Genomic DNA, 17,637 nt, shown 5'->3' on the forward strand with positions numbered 1-17,637 from the left:
ATGGATTACCATTATCAAGATGGCTATCTTATGTGAAACCTATGGCGGCATACACAAGATAGCGGCCTCTTTTGATGTTTTGTTAAATTCGGCGTATTCTGTACTGTTATATGTGATTATTCATCTAAATATTTTAAGCAATGAATGCCAGTGCATTGTATAAATATTTCTAAGCCTGTTATATGGATTTTATATCTCAGTGCAGCCCTGGAGAATAAATCTCAGAGCAAAGAAATGTGAATTTGCTACAAATTAATCTACAATGTGAAAAAACTTTAAACGTATTCAATCATTTAGTCTGAGTAACATTTATTAAGTTCACTTTCATATTATATTGTTTTACTGAAACCGAATCATTAATAAAATTATAGATTATTACAGCGCTGACCTCAACTGACAAAATGTCTCGTACGAGGCAAAGATGGCAAGTGGCGAGGAATGTACCACTTCGAGCTAAGCACGTCGTACAGTTAGTGATCCTTTAGTTTCATATATAAAAGTAGGTCGACACCATTTGTAATATCTTCTACATAAGGATTTTCTCGGCAGTTTTCTTACTAACTACAATTTTAACTCTGCCCTACGTGCTTCTATCTCTCATGGGCACTTTTAACTTAAAGTCATGTAAATTTGACTGCATGGCGATCAGTCTTTGGTAACTACTCTTGAGATACTCCCAGTCATAAAATAAATGATGCTTCACACCAAACTAAGTGTCCCGTAATACGCCCGATTATGTGGGCTCTGATGTGGTGGGGTCATTAACTTCAATGTCGCAATAAAGGAATACATACACCCAATCACCCATCTGGCTCTTATGCAATAGACCAGAAATAATTACAAGATAAAAAGAACTTTGTATATACCACGTTTTTAAATTTTCTGTTGAATCATATAAACTTGACAATTATATGTATTAATAATTTAGGACAAATAAGGCAATTGTCAACAAATCATTTTTTTGCTATTTTGCAACAAACAAACAAATATAGAATACTGAAATGTCATTTTGATTTAGTAACGCACGTATATATTAATAATTTAGTTGCTAGGACCACCCCTTAGCAACCAATAATAGTGGATTGGATTACGGATTTCTTCCGAAATAACTTTTCATACAAAACAGAATTAACTGAAAATGAATTCAATTCTACATAAAGATGGCTAAAAGTATTAAAAGAATGCATTGGCATCGTGTTCTAATATATTTTAAATGTTTCAAATGTCTAACTAGTAGGGAATTAATTTAAAAATCGATTGCAAGATTTGTACTGGATAAACAACCACCGGACAAACAAGAATACGAGCTAAGAAAAACGTGGTAAAATAAAAACGGTGGGTAAGACGGAAGAGTTAGGCAAAATTGTAAAGTTATTTAACAGAATAGGAGTGAGGACCTGATCGACGGATCCCCGGACGGATATGACAGCGAGTCGCAGTCAAAGCCTCGGTAAAATCACAAAAAAAAAATGGTAGAAGTGTGAAGGATGAGATATAGCATTCTTGGAGCTACTGCAGTGGAAGGACCTTACGGCAGATGATGAGGACGACGATAGATCATAATAATATCGTTATTTCTAGACTCGTCACTGTAACAACAGTCGTCTTTATGTTACAACTGTGTGTGCGGCCGGAATCGTATCTAAACGTGACCACTGTAGACGTGGCCTTATTTTCTTTCTACGATTTAATTCATACACTTTGGGAGCGATTTTTCAAAATTAGCAAGTTTTCGTACGACCCTGACTGCTAATTTAACCGACTAATGAGACTGAACTTTGCATATTAATCACCCACAGATGAGAAGTTCTATTACCAATTTTTCCTCCTCACAACTTGTCTACGATTCCATTCATCTAAATCTACATTTCAAAATTATATTTAAATTAATTGCCAACCATTATTTCATTTATTCTAAAAACCGTAATATAACAAAAATATGTTTTTGTTTAAAAAAAAAAAAAAAAAAAGCTAAGCTAGGGATTCTCAAATTTACAACATTACAGTACCCAGCTCGTTAGACAGATTTGAAAAACGCTACTAGATAGCGCCACACTGCCTTTAACCTTAGTGATAGGTAGGGGGCCCGCCAAAGATCCTGGACTGGGGTACCGTTTCAGGATGTGGGGGCCATGGAAATTACTATATACTTTTATTCAAATATATGATGTTTTTACAATTTTGTTGTTTACAACTTTAGTTGTTTATTTATATTAAGAGCGTACATAAGTGAAACAGCAAATAATTTTCACCTGTATGTAGAACGAAATTACGGCCGCGTTGTCATTCGGAGAGCGATAGTCGAAGCATCTGCACGTCGATTCGTTTTGTCATGGCGTCGGATGAAAATATTCTTAATTCGTGTAAAGATGACTAAAAAATTTTACGTATGTACTTAAAAAAGAAAACATGAATATACTATTATTATTACGAATATAATAGTAAACATAACAAAAAAAGGACGCATGTTGAACATTTATGACAAATTATATTTCTTTCGGCTTCCGTCATTTGCACCCGCGACCCGCATTCCGCGCATCGCCTAGTCACGATCTTTTTAGACCATGCCTCAGCTGAGGTATAGCCTTTTCGTGCGCTTCGTGGCATAGGAAAAGTTACTTTAAATGATATATGAAGATTTTATCAACGTACCCCACTGCCAATTAAAAATTAACATATATGATTAATGAGTGCTAATTCAATAATAAAATTATTAATACCTGAATTAAAATAGCTTCATTGGAATTATCGTCAATACTGCTGTTTAGTGCTGACTACTGCCAGCCAATGTTCAGTAATACCTTGCAACTAAAATAAATAACAAATAAGTCATATCTATACATTTAACCGTATGCGGAAATTTGTACGTAAACAGTTCACCGAAGTACACTTATTCGTGCGCCGCAGTACGTGAAACATGAGTTCGTGTAACATTTAATCAAATGACGAGTTCTTCGTTGAACATTTGTTCAACGACACGAAGAACTCGTCATTTGATAAAATGTAATACGAACTCATGTTGCACGTACTGCGGTGCACGAATAAGTGTCCCACGATAAACTGCATACGTGAAACTTACATGTAACCATATTTAACTTTATACATAATTTATATAATATACATAACAAAAAGATTGTCGTCGCGCATGGAAAAAATATGCGTAAAAAATCAATCTTATTTGAGAGTAATTAGTGAAGATTTATTTTTATTTTTAAGATAAACCGAATTTAGGTAGCACTCATACCATAGTAGCACATTTTTTTATTCATTAAACATCAATTTCGAATATCCGTGGACTCCCAACATTTTATATCGCACCCCTCTAAATGGGCGCCTAACATAATTTCTGTTTTTAACACCCATCCACTTGGAAACAAAGCGTTACATATTTCACAAAGAAAATTACAAAAGCAAGTTCGAATTGAATTATGAGGGTAATAATTTTGTATGCTTGCCACCTTATTTTTAATTAAATAGAAAACATTCGCGCGCCACACCGCTGTGCAGGTATAATGGCAACACTTTTAAGTCCCTAGTTTAGATTTAAAAGCTTTTTTGGCTTTAGCAAGTCTGTACCGACCCACGCCGGTGACAAGAAAAAACTGTTTGATTTTAATTGACTGGTTTCTGTTCTAAGTATAACCAGATCCACTCGTTTATTAATCGAGGGTATCTGTAGTACCTACATTATTTTTTTAGATAGTTGAAATTGATCAGTCCAATGATTTGTTATATATCTAATACCCAGGGCTTTTTGTAATGTAACGCGGTGGAACGGCGTTCCGGCACCTTTTTTCACGGTATTTTTAATGTTTTAAAAGCAATTAGACGAAACAATGTACGCGCTTACGTAGTACAAATTAATTTTCCTGAATCATCTCATATGAAAAAACATATCCTGAAAAACTGTCTCGTTTGATATATACATTGAATTCCATTACAATTTCTTCAAGTGAATGTGAACTCGAATTTTCGCAAATGAATCTAATTATTACCTCATTAAGAGCTTCGAAGACCAAAACAGTTTCGGTACTTTTGTTCATCAAACTCGTCGGACCACCTTTGACACTTTTCGATCCTATCAAAATACGTTGATCGATGGTTACTCAGTGGAAAACATTCGACCATAGACTCTAGCACTAATAAAAGGAATCGAGACAATTTGCCAGACGAGAATTGGACTGAACTTTGGAAATCACCATTGCCAGGGCTGACAGGGCTCTAGCCTGGGGGATCGACTAGATAAGTGAGATAAACGTACATCACAAATTTCTTCTAATCGTAAAAAAATCTTCTTATTATTAAAAATAAATACCTAAAATTTCCTTCAGGCGTATTAACATTTTAAAATATGTGGTTGTGTAATTGCATTTTTTGGTTAATGATTGTTAATACACTGAATACCCTTAATTTTACCACAAGCATCATTTGAAAAACGCTACTATATAGCATCACACTGCCTTTAACCTTAGTGATAGGTAGGGGGCCCGCCAAGGATCCTGGACTGGGGTACCGTTTCAGTATGTGGGGGCCATGGAAATCACTATATACTTTTATTCAAATATAATGTGATGTTTTCACAATTTTATTTTTTACAACTTTAGTTGGCATAGGAAAAGTTATTTTAAATGATATTTGAACATAATTTTCTTTAGTAGTTAAGAAGTCTGGTAATAAGTGCGTTCCGGCACTTTTATTTTTCAAAAAAAAAGCCCTGCTAATACCTACCTCATTTTTTTAATAATTCAAACTAATTTATTTACATTTACGGAACATAACAAAGTACAAGTTCAAGGCATTGATATCACAGCATAAAACATATTAAGAGAAATAATTAATAACGTAATGAAAGCAGTGTGATAGTACGCAGGTAAAATACCTATATCCAATCCAAAAAGATTTAAACTCCTCGGGCGTCAAAATTATTGGGAAACGGCCATGAATAGAGAAGAATGGAGTAGGCTAAGGCCATCATAATATAGTTTTAGCGATAGGATGAAAGCTAAATCCAAAAAAATATGCTTACAAGGAAGTATGCCGAATGAGCTAAATATACTATATTTTAAGAATCTATAAAGCAACATCTAACTAAATTCATCATACTGTAAATATAATGTATCGATATCTAAAACAATTTTGTTGAACACATGCCATTACCCACACAATTGGGATCACCAATGAAATGTTAGTCCTGCAATTTTTGAGAACAAACAACTGGCGCTCTCAATTCCTTATATAGTTATCACAGACTTACCATATCAACAACACTAGAAATAATGGCAGTCCATAATAGGTGAATAGGGAAAAAAACAGCTTTTTGTTTTCTCAAATACACACTCACAAGTGTGAAAGTTTGTATTATTTCGGGTATAGAATATTTAAAATTAATAAATTCCACATTTTGATAATGCAGAAATGTTAGAAAGCAGTAGTTCTTCAGCAATTTTCAAAAAAGTCAAAAATACCTAAAGGAGGACTTGGCTGATTTTGAAATGTAGCGACACAAATAGTGTACCTAGAAGTTAGATGTTTTCTAACCTTTGAACTACAGTATGTAAGCTTGCCCACGAGTAAGTCATTTGAATAAAGGCACTGATAATACCTACATCTATTAATAGTCAATAATGTCTTTATATGAAAAATCGCTCTCAAGAAGAGTTAGAACTTTTAATTTAAGAACATTCATCTCAATATATAGTTTAATTAAATATGTGAGATTGTAAATTAAAACCACAGACGCACAGACCCAAAATCTGCAACAAAAATCATTTAACTCTACTTTAACTCTTTTGTATAATCCGACTATCCGTATGGATCACAACTGCTCATAGTCGATTCGTTCTTCTTCAATTTGATAAATACATGAATATAACTATTGGTGCATTTATCTTATTTCTTAATTTATGTCTGCAATACTTTCGATTAATTTAAGAACATCACTGATGTATTATAAAAATATACACATATTGAGAGAAAAGCTAATAATGAAGACGTTCTAATTATTTGTTTAAATACATAAATATACAAAATAATTCAATTATGAAGTTAATTAAAAAAATAATACAAAATATGAATAGGGAAAGAAAACCACAAAATGGTACCCTTTTATAATTATTTTTTTATTTAGACCATGTCCAATTCCAATAAGATCATAATATGGGACTCCACGGGGTGGAGGATTTGTATCAACAGATTTTTGTTTTTACGAAAAATGGATGTTAACCACTTGGTCAACATATTAGTTATTTATTAACATACTCTAACTCCAAACACAAATTGAAAAACAATATGTACATTTTCCAGACGCTGGATTCAAACATGGGACCGACGACATTATAACCCAACGCGTAAGCCGCTCGGTCATCGTAGTGGAAGATTATTTTTCTACTAACTGCAAACATATCAATATCATTATGTAATACGTCATATTTTACTGCCAACAGCTTTTCCGCCAATTTCCATTTACCCAGAGTCCCAAAAGTTTTTAATTCAGTATGAAGATAGATGCTAACTTGGTAACAAATAAATTTATTGAAATATGGGAACTATATTCGTTCAAAAAACTATTTGATTCAATTATATAGATTCTTCCGGATTTTGTGAACTCCGAATTAAATGCAAATGATAAAATAACAACTGTATGTTATATTTACTCGACATTGATGCAATGAGCAAATAAAAGTTTGACAGTAACGCATTTACGACGTGTTTACCATTGTATTACATTTAAATAATATCTTATTTTGAAATTTTTATCTCATCCATTGATTCAATGAAAAAGATTAGGTACTCTTATATTATGTAGATTTTGAAGTCAGAAAGTTAAAAGTTTCTAAGCTAAGTATAGTATAGTTTTTGGAAAGTTTATTGTTTTAAACACTGATTAATGAAATATTGCTGACTGAACCGTAAAAAAAACCTACGGCATCTACTGTTCCTAGGCCAATCACATCAAATCATACAGTAGTTTGATGTCAAACAAACAAGCTAGCAATATTATACTGTAAAATATATTCATATATTAATTTGATTACAGAAACGCCATAGCGCATATATTGATACTATAAAAAATAATGTGGATGTACCTTGATACTTATTTTTGCCAATTATAATTAGACGTATGTATTATAACCTACATAGATAGCCCTTAACTGTAAGCAACTCTTTAAAATCGTATGGTTTTTGAATTTGAGATATGTACCTATATCCAAGTACTCAAATAAACCCTTTCATAAAATGCTGCTATACTTTACCAACACGTTCGAGTCATAAAAAATATCCCTTTGCGGTATCAAATTCTGCATTTCACAGGATTCACTAATGTTCAAATCACGACAATGTTGTGGTTTTATTAACGTTGTCATAATTCAGTACGTATAGTTTCCAAACCGCACAAGTTTTATTTATTTCAAAAGTGTTCACTGTATTGCTGCGAAAATCTCGTAAAATTAATCATAAAGCAAAATAATTTAGTATCTACAAGTATCGACACAAAGTTCCCTCACGTTTACAGTAAATACCTATTTAGTTATTAAATAACATTCTGGTGGTTATGAAATACATTAATTAGCTATGCAAATATTTCTCCAAAGGGAGATTTTACTAAAAATAGCACATTATTTTTTAAGCACAAACACTGTAATATATTAATATTTTATAACATAACCGTGATTTATTTATTTATTATTTAAATTAAAATAGTTATTTGATAATCCGGCAATCGATCAATTTAATAACACGACCCCCCCTAATAATACAAAAATCGAATTGACTTTGAGATTAATTAATCGTGGTAAACGAAGATAATCAATGACGTTTCGTGTAATACAGTAAATCTATGTAGGTAACAGGTCACAAGTTGTCAGTTTGATATTATATTACAAATACTACACGTTTTCAGAGAGCTGATTATGATAGTACAGTGAATCGATGATAAGAATTTTAGATTTAAGTAACGTTTTGGTTTACACAAGGAATCTTTACATTTTTGTGAAATGCAATAAAGCTCAAATCAGAAGCCTGAAAAATCCCGCCCGACTGTCAAAATCTAATCTTCTTTCTCATATATATAGTATTTTCACCTTTTTCAAATATCGAACGCGTCAGTTTTGCCGCTCGGCTGGCATAACACTGTCTTATTCTTATTTTTATTCGACTGGAGTCTGTCGTTTTCGAACTTTTTAACACACGCGGCGCGTTTAAATAGGATAAATTCGATTTTATATGCGGGGTTCGTTCATTGTAATCGCGATGTTTTTCATGTTATATTAGTCCTGTAGTGACGTTTGTCGCTCGCCCGATACTAGGGCCCACTGCCTGCGCAGCGAGCGCCGTTTGCGGGAAAGCGCCGAACTAACACAAGTGACGTATATTATAATTCTACGTTTTCCTTTGCTGACAAAGCTCTCCGGCTCCATTACGTTATTTTAAATCACGCTTCAATTATTTCTTTTCCTAGATTCCGCACCAATCCTTGGAACTCCGCTACGATATTTGTAAATACATACATTTAAATGTAATATGTACCTGTACCATGTCCCGTTCCAAAAAATTAAATAATTAACCTAACAAAAATAATGGTAATTGTGCTGCAGAGGTGCTCATGAGCTTTTATATTTTTTTTACGAAAACAGTTCATTCCATATAGACAATTATAATAAATACCTTTTTCTGTCGGCGCACCGGCTTTTCGATCCAATAATCGTTATAAAGCCGCGTTGACACGGTCCAAGTACGATCCAAGAACACTTGGACCGAGTGCCATCCAAGTGCACTCGTATGAGACATCTTCATACTAATTATTCCTATCCAAGCTACTTGGACCGCGTCCTACTCATCCAAGTTAGCTTGGATATGAATAATTAGTATGAAGCTGTCACCTGGATGGCACTCGATCCAAGTGTACTTGGATCGTACTTGGACCGTGTCAACGCGGCATAATTGAAAATTTGAAATTTTCATACATATTGATGCACCATTATCACAAACTAAGATTATATGAGGTAATATTAGGTTAGTTTTGGTTTGGTCTAAAAAGAAAGTTGTAAAATCTCATGGCTACCTCTGCGGCACATTTACGAAAAATACATACATTTAATCCCGCACGAAAAAAATAAATAATTAACTTAACAATAAAATGTTTAATAAATTGTAGATACCTATAGTTTCGTATTTTTTTTTTACTTGTGGTTGTTTATTTGATTATCGGTGCCTATTTGGTGTAGGTGCATTTAAGTATCTCCTAATAAATCTCTTGTCTCCATCAAAGTATTGATTTTACATATTACTCAGGTGTATATTGATCAGTTTCTGAAATATATTATTAAGTAACTTAAAAAAAGCATTATAAAGACGTCGAAGAAAATTTTCTCTATATAGTCTACATTCTAAATATGTGAAAGTGAAATGCAAAAAGTGGTTACTAAAACTAATGATTAAATGAGCTTCGGGTCGTTTGCGGTGAAGATTCGTGTGTTGCAAACTATAATCACCCGCAAGCTTTCCAAAATTTCCGACACAAGTTTATGTTCACTCATTTTCATTAAATGTCATGTTTTTTTAAACCTGCGGAGATTTCCAAGATAAAGTCTGAAACTTGAATTTGTTATAATTCGATGATATTGTTTTTATTAATTACTACTTACATTAACCATTTTGCACACGAACATGACGTACAGAATCAATTCAATCATATCAAAAACATCATGGAAACGTTATCAAGTGCACTAATATAAAAAGTTCATAAGACTCCTTCTAGCGATCGTCGATGAATAATTTATTTTGATTTCTTATTGATCACGTTTATGTACATTTCTGGAAGCTAACTTAACTTAAGGTTTTTTGATTTAAAATCAAATTTATTCTCGAGTTTTTTGTGAGTTTCATTATAATATGGTACATCCATGGTACCTATCCATCCATATATTATATATTATGGGTTTGGGTCGAAATCCCTAAGGCCGGAATCCCAAAGGCCGAAATCCCGAATTCTGAAATCCCGAATGGCCGAAATCTCGAAAGCTTAAGTCCCGAAAGCCGAAATCCCGAACGCTGGAATTCCGAATGGCTGAAATCCCGAATGGCCGGAATCCCGAAGGCCGAAATCCCGAAAATTAAAAAAAATACAAACAGTAATCATTGCGCAATCTTAACACTTATCTTGAATTGCGCAAATTTTTACAGGAGAGACAAAATCCATTTGTTCTACAAAAAATGATTTTTGTCTCTCTTGTAAAATTTGCGCAATTCAAGACAAGTGTTAAGATTGCGTAATCACTACTGTTTGTATTTTTTTATTTTTCGGGATTTCGGCCTTTGGGATTTCGTCTGGCACCCATATATTATAGATTACCTATCTATGTTGACAGTGGCGGTTTTCTTTGGAATGTATAAGACACTCGTTTCGTCAGAAAGTTTCAACGTCTTAAACATAATATGGATATTTTCCACAATCTTTTTTATATTCATACATAAAAAAAAAACCTTTTGCTATGTTTTAACACTCGGCCGCGCCTTATCGTACAGGCTTAATTTCCTAAAGAGGTTACCAATCCTCTCAAAAATAAACAAAAAATAATACATAAAATAAACGTTAATCTGTTAACGCAAATATATGAATTGCTATAATACTAACATTCTAAATTGTCTGGAATACAAATAATATATGTTCGTCAAGTAGATGTTGATTGGTTCTCCACCATTATTATTTGTAACCACCATTGTTTGTAGGTTCTGCTGGTACCTTCTAATTTACCAATATCATGTGAACCATCGGTAGTATTTATTTTGCTACGGTAAAAAATAAATACACCTCTACATACATCGACCTTTAAAAAACGTACTTTTAATTGATTTTATGGCGATTAAATAAATTCAGGCGGAGATTGTATGATCTGATTCCAAACGCTGTTGAGAATACAAGCAGATAGACGTATATAGCACGGAAAATGCACTTACACAAATGCGCGTCCTCACACAAATATGCCTGCCTATTACAAACACATCCACGGCCAATCTTATTGAGAGGGCTGGCCGTAATGTAATCTAAGCGCTTATTTTTACTTCCCAATTTATTTTTTCATATCGCATTTGCAATGACGTACGTATAATGATTTATTTTCATTTCATTATTTTCATTTCATTAAGCCGTTTTATTTTTAAATAGCGGAGAAATTATCAAAATACTTTCAATGCTTAAACTTTTGGTGACGTGGAATTTATTATCTCGTTATGTTAATAATAATAAAATATAGGTAGGTAGGTACTGTTTTTGTTTATTATATAATATATTTTTTTTAAAATAACAGTCTGGCAAACAATATCTCTCGAATTTGCAATTCGCTTCTCTACGTTGACGTAGCTTAAATATATGAAAGTAACGCTAAAGAATAAGTTACTAAGATTAATAATTTGTCAGTCACCTTAATTGATCACAGAGCAGAAGCAGCCTGGTTGGCGGACATACTACCTCTTAGTTATAAGAAAGAATTCGCATGAATCATAAAAAGATCGTTGTAGCTTAAAGGCGAGACCACACGCTGAACACGTCCTATGGGACTGCCCGCTGATGGTATCCGACCGAGTGCAGCTGTTTGCCAGGGTTCGTTCACACGCAGGCTCAATTGGCCACGCCGACTTGATATCAACCAAGGCCAACTTTGTCATATAGAGGTCGGAATAATTCTAATCCCTCCTTAGATTCATCACTTTCAACTCCTGACTCCTCTGTTTCGGCAGAATTTCAGTATACGGGTACAGAAGATACTTCATGTCACTAAAGATAAATGATGACAGAGCAAGTCAAGATTCTTTTTTTATTTTCTAAATTCTTTCTTTTAGCACTAAGGTGTATGATTGCCGCATCAGTTCCGTACAGCTTCGTTTCGGGACAAGGATGTATGGTACTAAAATCTTTTCATTCTGACACGTTCATAGCGTCATGGAAGGCGGCCGTACACAAATCGCAGCTTCATATCATCCGGAAGGTGAATGATGTAGATCGAATCCCAATCGGTCCAACTTTTTTCTAGGACTTTTTCAAATATGTATGTTTCTAAGATTTTCAAAATTATATTTTTTTATGCAAAATTATTTATAGCAAACTCCATACTGTTATCGCTCACATGTCAAAAACGGACAACATCCCAGCCCAACTTTATATAGGCAGGTGCCTACAATCAATCAGTAAATTTCATAAATCTTTGATATGGCTGGTGAGCGAGCTGGTAGAGTACTTACCCATCTGTTTATACAATGGTTATATTCCGCGGCTAATCAAACAAAATTCATGTTGAGAGGAGGGACATATTCTTCTGGCATTGCAGTCACGACGAAATCACTTTTCAATAGTGTTAGTGCCATTTGAAAGTAACGATACCAACACCTAAATGAGTCGCCTGCACTGCCACAAGAATCTGACACCATTATACCTAGTGCGTCGGGCGAATGGCTAACAACCAGTCCTCATAATAAACACTACTGATATAAACCCCGGTCTGTGGAACCATATATCCGTCTGTTCCATATAGGAGCTAAAATGCTACTATTGCTACTTTAAAATGGATGTTATCTGATCTAAAAGCGCAAAACATCGAGAGTGTCGACAACTTTAAATACCTGGGGACGGCACTTTGCAAAGTGAGCTAGCTATCAGAATGGGAATGGCTCGGGCAAAATTCAATTCAATGGGAAATCACGACTGTACTCCGTCAAAACCAAAAATGCCTGTTCGGTGCGTGCATTCTGATGGTGCTGCTTTAAGGTAGTATGTCAAGGCACCTTATAAAGGCTCGAAGCAACCGGATATTGAGCTTTGAGAACAGCTGATGTTTGCGGCGAATACTAGGTGCGGTGATATAACTTTAGTAGTAACGAGCATACAAGAAAACCATCACGCTGAAAGTGAAGAGCCGACGTTGGACCTGGCTCGGCCAAGTATTGCGGATGCCTCAAGATAATTTCAATCTGACTTGCCTGTTCTTAAAGTCAACAGAATTCCGGCGTCCTGGTACTCCTGAAAGACCGCTAAATATCATCCACATAATATTATATTCGGCGGAGTAACGGGGTGCTGACATGATCTGGGAAGATGCAGGAAGACTGGCGAGCGACAGAGATTTTTGAAGGAGCCGTGTGGTCGTCCATATTATAATCTAACGGCTAACCAGTCAAAGAAAAAGAAGATTCGTGCCTACTGCCTACATGATTTGCCGTTCAACCTGCAAGTCAGTAATTTATTTATACCATAGAGACGGATTGTTTAATATATCTACAATACATCTTATGGAAAATAAATCTTTATAGAGAAACTGTAAGTTATTATAATTTATTACGTGAAGTGTCTATAATTATTGACAACTAACAGATTAAGTCAATCAATTGGGGCATACGTAGCTGTGTTTCGTTGTATAAAGACGCCTATAACACTATGTAACACGTGTACAAATGTCCTCCGTCCCCAAAGGATTGACGAAGTTGAATACCAGCAAAAGCACTCCGTACGTGTTTTCATTTACATCTGAATAAGTGTAATTATGTGAGTGACACTCTCCCTTAAGAACATCTCGTCGTTTACAACACAATAATAGGTATACGCATAGCAGACAAAGTTCTGTTTTCGATATTCGTCTAGGAAATTGATAAACTTATCTGGCAGGAAATACGAAAATTATTTGTTGTCAATGAGTTCAGTTGATTGGGGTTAATTTTGTGATTATAGTATGATTTATTACCACTTTCCTCTTATACTCGCATTCAGGGCTGAATTCACGTTAAGGATAAATGAGCAATATTCCAGGCTCAATGAAGTGGTAAAGGCCCAGAAGTGCGGTAAATTATGAATTTTATCAAAAAAAACCTCGAGGCAGAGGAAGCAGTCAGTCACGTTCGCGCTGAGCACAACAAAAATAGGTGGGTAGATACGTTCATTAAAAATAATATAAAATTACAATTGTTGCGCAGATGGTCAAACATAATATATTAAATATATATAATTTGTGGGCGAATTAAATATATTATTATTGCGGACTACCGATCGCCAACGGCTTTATATCCGCATAAAAATACGGAAAGAAAAGGTTGGCATTGCATTTTTATACACAAAAATGTAATTGACTGATTCATATTTTTAATTCTTCGATTTCTAGACGCATGCTCCTGTATTATCAATATTAGTCCCGTAGTTTTTGAGTTAAATCCGTACAAACAGGAAGACAGACACCAATTGTATTATTATTAGAAGTCTCGTGTTGCATTTCAATTGTTCTTCTTATGTGTGTGTTATATAAAATTACGATTGAGCGAAAAATATAGAATAGTTTCAACCATGGTCCCCACGAGGGGGCCTGACAGGGCTCTAACCTGGGGGCCCGAGCTTAGAGGGGGCCCGGCGTGGCAGGTCGACGAGGTAAGTGAGAGAAACACACCACAAATTTTCTCAAATAGTAAAAAAAAGCGCTATTTTTCTCAAGGCGTATTTACATTTTAAAATACATGCCTGTGCGATGCATTTTGATGTAATGTGATGACTGATGTAATTAAATGATAATTCATGTGTATGTGTTGAGTTTTACCCAATATGGCGAAGGGTTCCATGTTACTTGGCTACTACAATGGTGGTCACAATGCTTCATAATAATAATATATTATGATGATGAGGGCCGACAGCTCAATAAATCAACTGGATTTATTTATCGCTGCAAATACACAGAATCACCTTAGCTCTGGGGTTCCGCAGAAACCATTTGAGGAACACTACTGTCGAAAATCACACTGCCCTTAACCCTGGCGATAGGTAGGCGGGCCGCCATACATCCTGGCCTGGGGGCCCACTTCAGGATGTGGGGGCCATGGTTTCAACATCAATCGAACAATATTCCGGTAAAATTTCGTACTTTACCGGAATCATACAACAACAATAAATAAACAATGCGAGAAAGTATGAAAAAAATCCATTGTCGTTTAATACTAATACTATGAACCTACGAGGTAGGCTTAAATAAGGTGATTTCTCATTCTCCAGCACGTGTGAATGGTGACATTATTATAATATTTAAACATATTATTAATTAATCTCCCCCTCTCTGTATCGGGTATCAACAACATTTAAGGGTTTCTGGTCGGTCTTTGGAATCAAAATAATTAAGTTGGTTCTCAAGGTTGAAATGTTTTCAGACTCTGATATTAGAATACCGCACCTACGCGAAACCTTGTGAACTTTGCTTCTAACTTTCAAATTCGTATGCTTATATCAAATAATCTAAAACTTTTTGTCACAAAAAAATTAAGTGCAAAAATATTATTCGTAGTATAAATTTATGATACCTAGTTAAAATATGATATTATTACAGTTGAACCTCGATTATCCAAACTAAATTACGGTGAAGGTAGTCCGAATAACGATAAAAATCCATATAATCGAAAAATTATAAAACGTATTTTATTTCCGGAATAAAGCTTTTTCGTATCATTTGGTTTTTAATCGTACATTTTCTTATGATCCTACGAGTCTCCGATATCAAGGTTCTACTTGTCTACCTAGTGTCTACTCAAAGATTTGTGGCTATTTTTGTTCGGCATAAATTTTGTTACACGACGTAGACTGTCTACGTAATCGGAAAGTACGGCGAGTGAATTTTGTATTTTTAGGCTGTTTTAAATTACGGATATAATAAATTGCCATTATGGTATATGCGAGACAAACAACGCTGTCTGTAGATATGTGGGCATTCACCTAATTGTTCATAATATCATGATGCCTATTATAATATACAGCGCCATATTCCAATCAATAGTGAATACTAAAAATATTCATGTACCTACAAATTATTATGTCAGGTAACTCCAGCCCACGTTGTTTATTGTAGGTGTAGCCGTTATGTGTGTTATTATTTGTTTTCGAATTAGTGTACTCACTCCTTTAAATGAATTGACATACACATAAAAAATATGTCTTGTTCATTGTGTTTTCTCGACTTTTTTCATTTGTAGATTTTCGAGAATAAAGAATATTTTTGTTTACTGATTTCTCGAGAAATCGGCAATATTACAAATTTACTGGAAAATTTAAGAAAAATACCGTTCAGTTTCACCTTTTTTAACTCTTCTGGCCAAAAAAAATTAGAAATTCCGTTGAGAAATTCCATTCGGTTTTGTAAAATTTTGTTTGCGGTCGGCAGCTTAACCCAATCAAATTTTCACGATTTCTCAAGAATCTCGTTAATGATTTCGGAAAATGAATTTCTCGAGATCAGAGATTGACTTTTTTTGATTATTTCTCAAGAATTCTCGGGATGAAATTTCTCGATCATAACTTCTAAAGATACCCTAACTACCGAAAATAATAAAATTTACATAAATAATCACCTATGTGTGTTTTAAATGGTATAGGTATATGTCTGGGGAAAATGTTTTATTGATTGACGAAACCAATCCGGTGTGGAACTTGGCCGCCTCAAAAAGGGAATGTTTTTGATGAGAAATTGATGTTAGCCTTTTGATTTACATATTAGGTACATGCTCTGATTCCAAAAACATATTGGAAAACAACATGTGAATTTGTGTCTCGGGATTTGAACCCTAGCCTCACGGCGACTTCATAAGTCGACACGTTACCAGTTATTCATACGCATTCATAGCAGGTTACTAGCAACTACCTTCTAAGTGTATCATAGAAATTTAGATTGCCTTTACTGATTCATCCTTGAAAATACCAGTCACCAACTTTGTCTACCCATGATAGCTATAACAAAGAAGTTTTTTTCGTAATAAAAGGTTTGTTATGAATATGATAACCTCTAACCCGTGGCCCTGATGGCTGAGTAGCGAAAATGATAAAATTACTTTTTTTATTAACTGATTCATCTGAAGTTTATGTGGTAGATGCTATTATATTTTGAAATCAAGTATTTGTTAATCCTATAGTACCGTAAGTTCTTTATGATATCAGCTGTTTCGGGCTACAACTAGAGTTGGGTTTCGGGAATTTCCCGACGAGAGTTCTCGAGAAATTTTCGAGATTTTAAATCCCGAATCTCGAGAATCTTTTCTCGGGATTTCTTTATTGTCAAATATTAATTGAAAAAACGATTTTCTATATGAAAAAAGTGGACAGAACACACAAAACGTTCAAAGACTGATCGAGGCATTTAACACGTCGACTCAAAATAAGCGCAATTTTTGCAACAGGATTTAGGATTTTTACAGGTTTTTTTAAATTTCCCGATATCTCGAGAATTTTTTTCTAGAAATCCCGAATCTCGAGAACTCAAAATTTCATCATTTCGGGAAATCCCAAATCTCGAGATTGAGATTTTCTCGGGAAATACCCAACTCTAGCTATAACCCCACCGGTAGAAAAATCCAAATATAACTTACTTCCACTACTTACTTTATTCACCAAAATCATGAGTCAGAATAAATGTCACTAAACAGTAGTTCGTGGAACCGAAGATCAGTATATCTCATGATTTTGGTAATGGTAACAAAATAACCAAAAAAAGTGACAATGCAATGAACATTATCATATTGACCATATTAATAGGTATAATATATTATCGAGATTACCTTTATGGAAATAATATATTAATTGATCATATTGATACACCCCTGTTACAGGCGGGCTTCTCCCGGTGTAAAATA

General features: G+C 34.3%; 1 protein-coding gene across 1 annotated transcript in view; it reads right to left on the reverse strand.

Moving 5' to 3' along the window:
* tow (target of wingless repressor) overlaps window positions 1-8,292 on the reverse strand; it is a 128,449-nt gene extending 120,157 nt beyond the window's left edge. Inside the window, exon 1 of the mRNA XM_085946364.1 lies at window positions 8,082-8,292. The gene's annotated coding sequence lies outside the window, so the exon portion shown is untranslated. The remainder of the gene's footprint in view (window positions 1-8,081) is intronic.
* Window positions 8,293-17,637: the final 9,345 nt, after the last annotated feature.

The sequence above is a fragment of the Rhyacophila brunnea genome, unplaced genomic scaffold (assembly GCF_057557595.1).
Source record: "Rhyacophila brunnea isolate RB1 unplaced genomic scaffold, BYU_Rbru_1.0 scaffold_2, whole genome shotgun sequence".
NCBI lineage: Eukaryota > Metazoa > Arthropoda > Insecta > Trichoptera > Rhyacophilidae > Rhyacophila > Rhyacophila brunnea.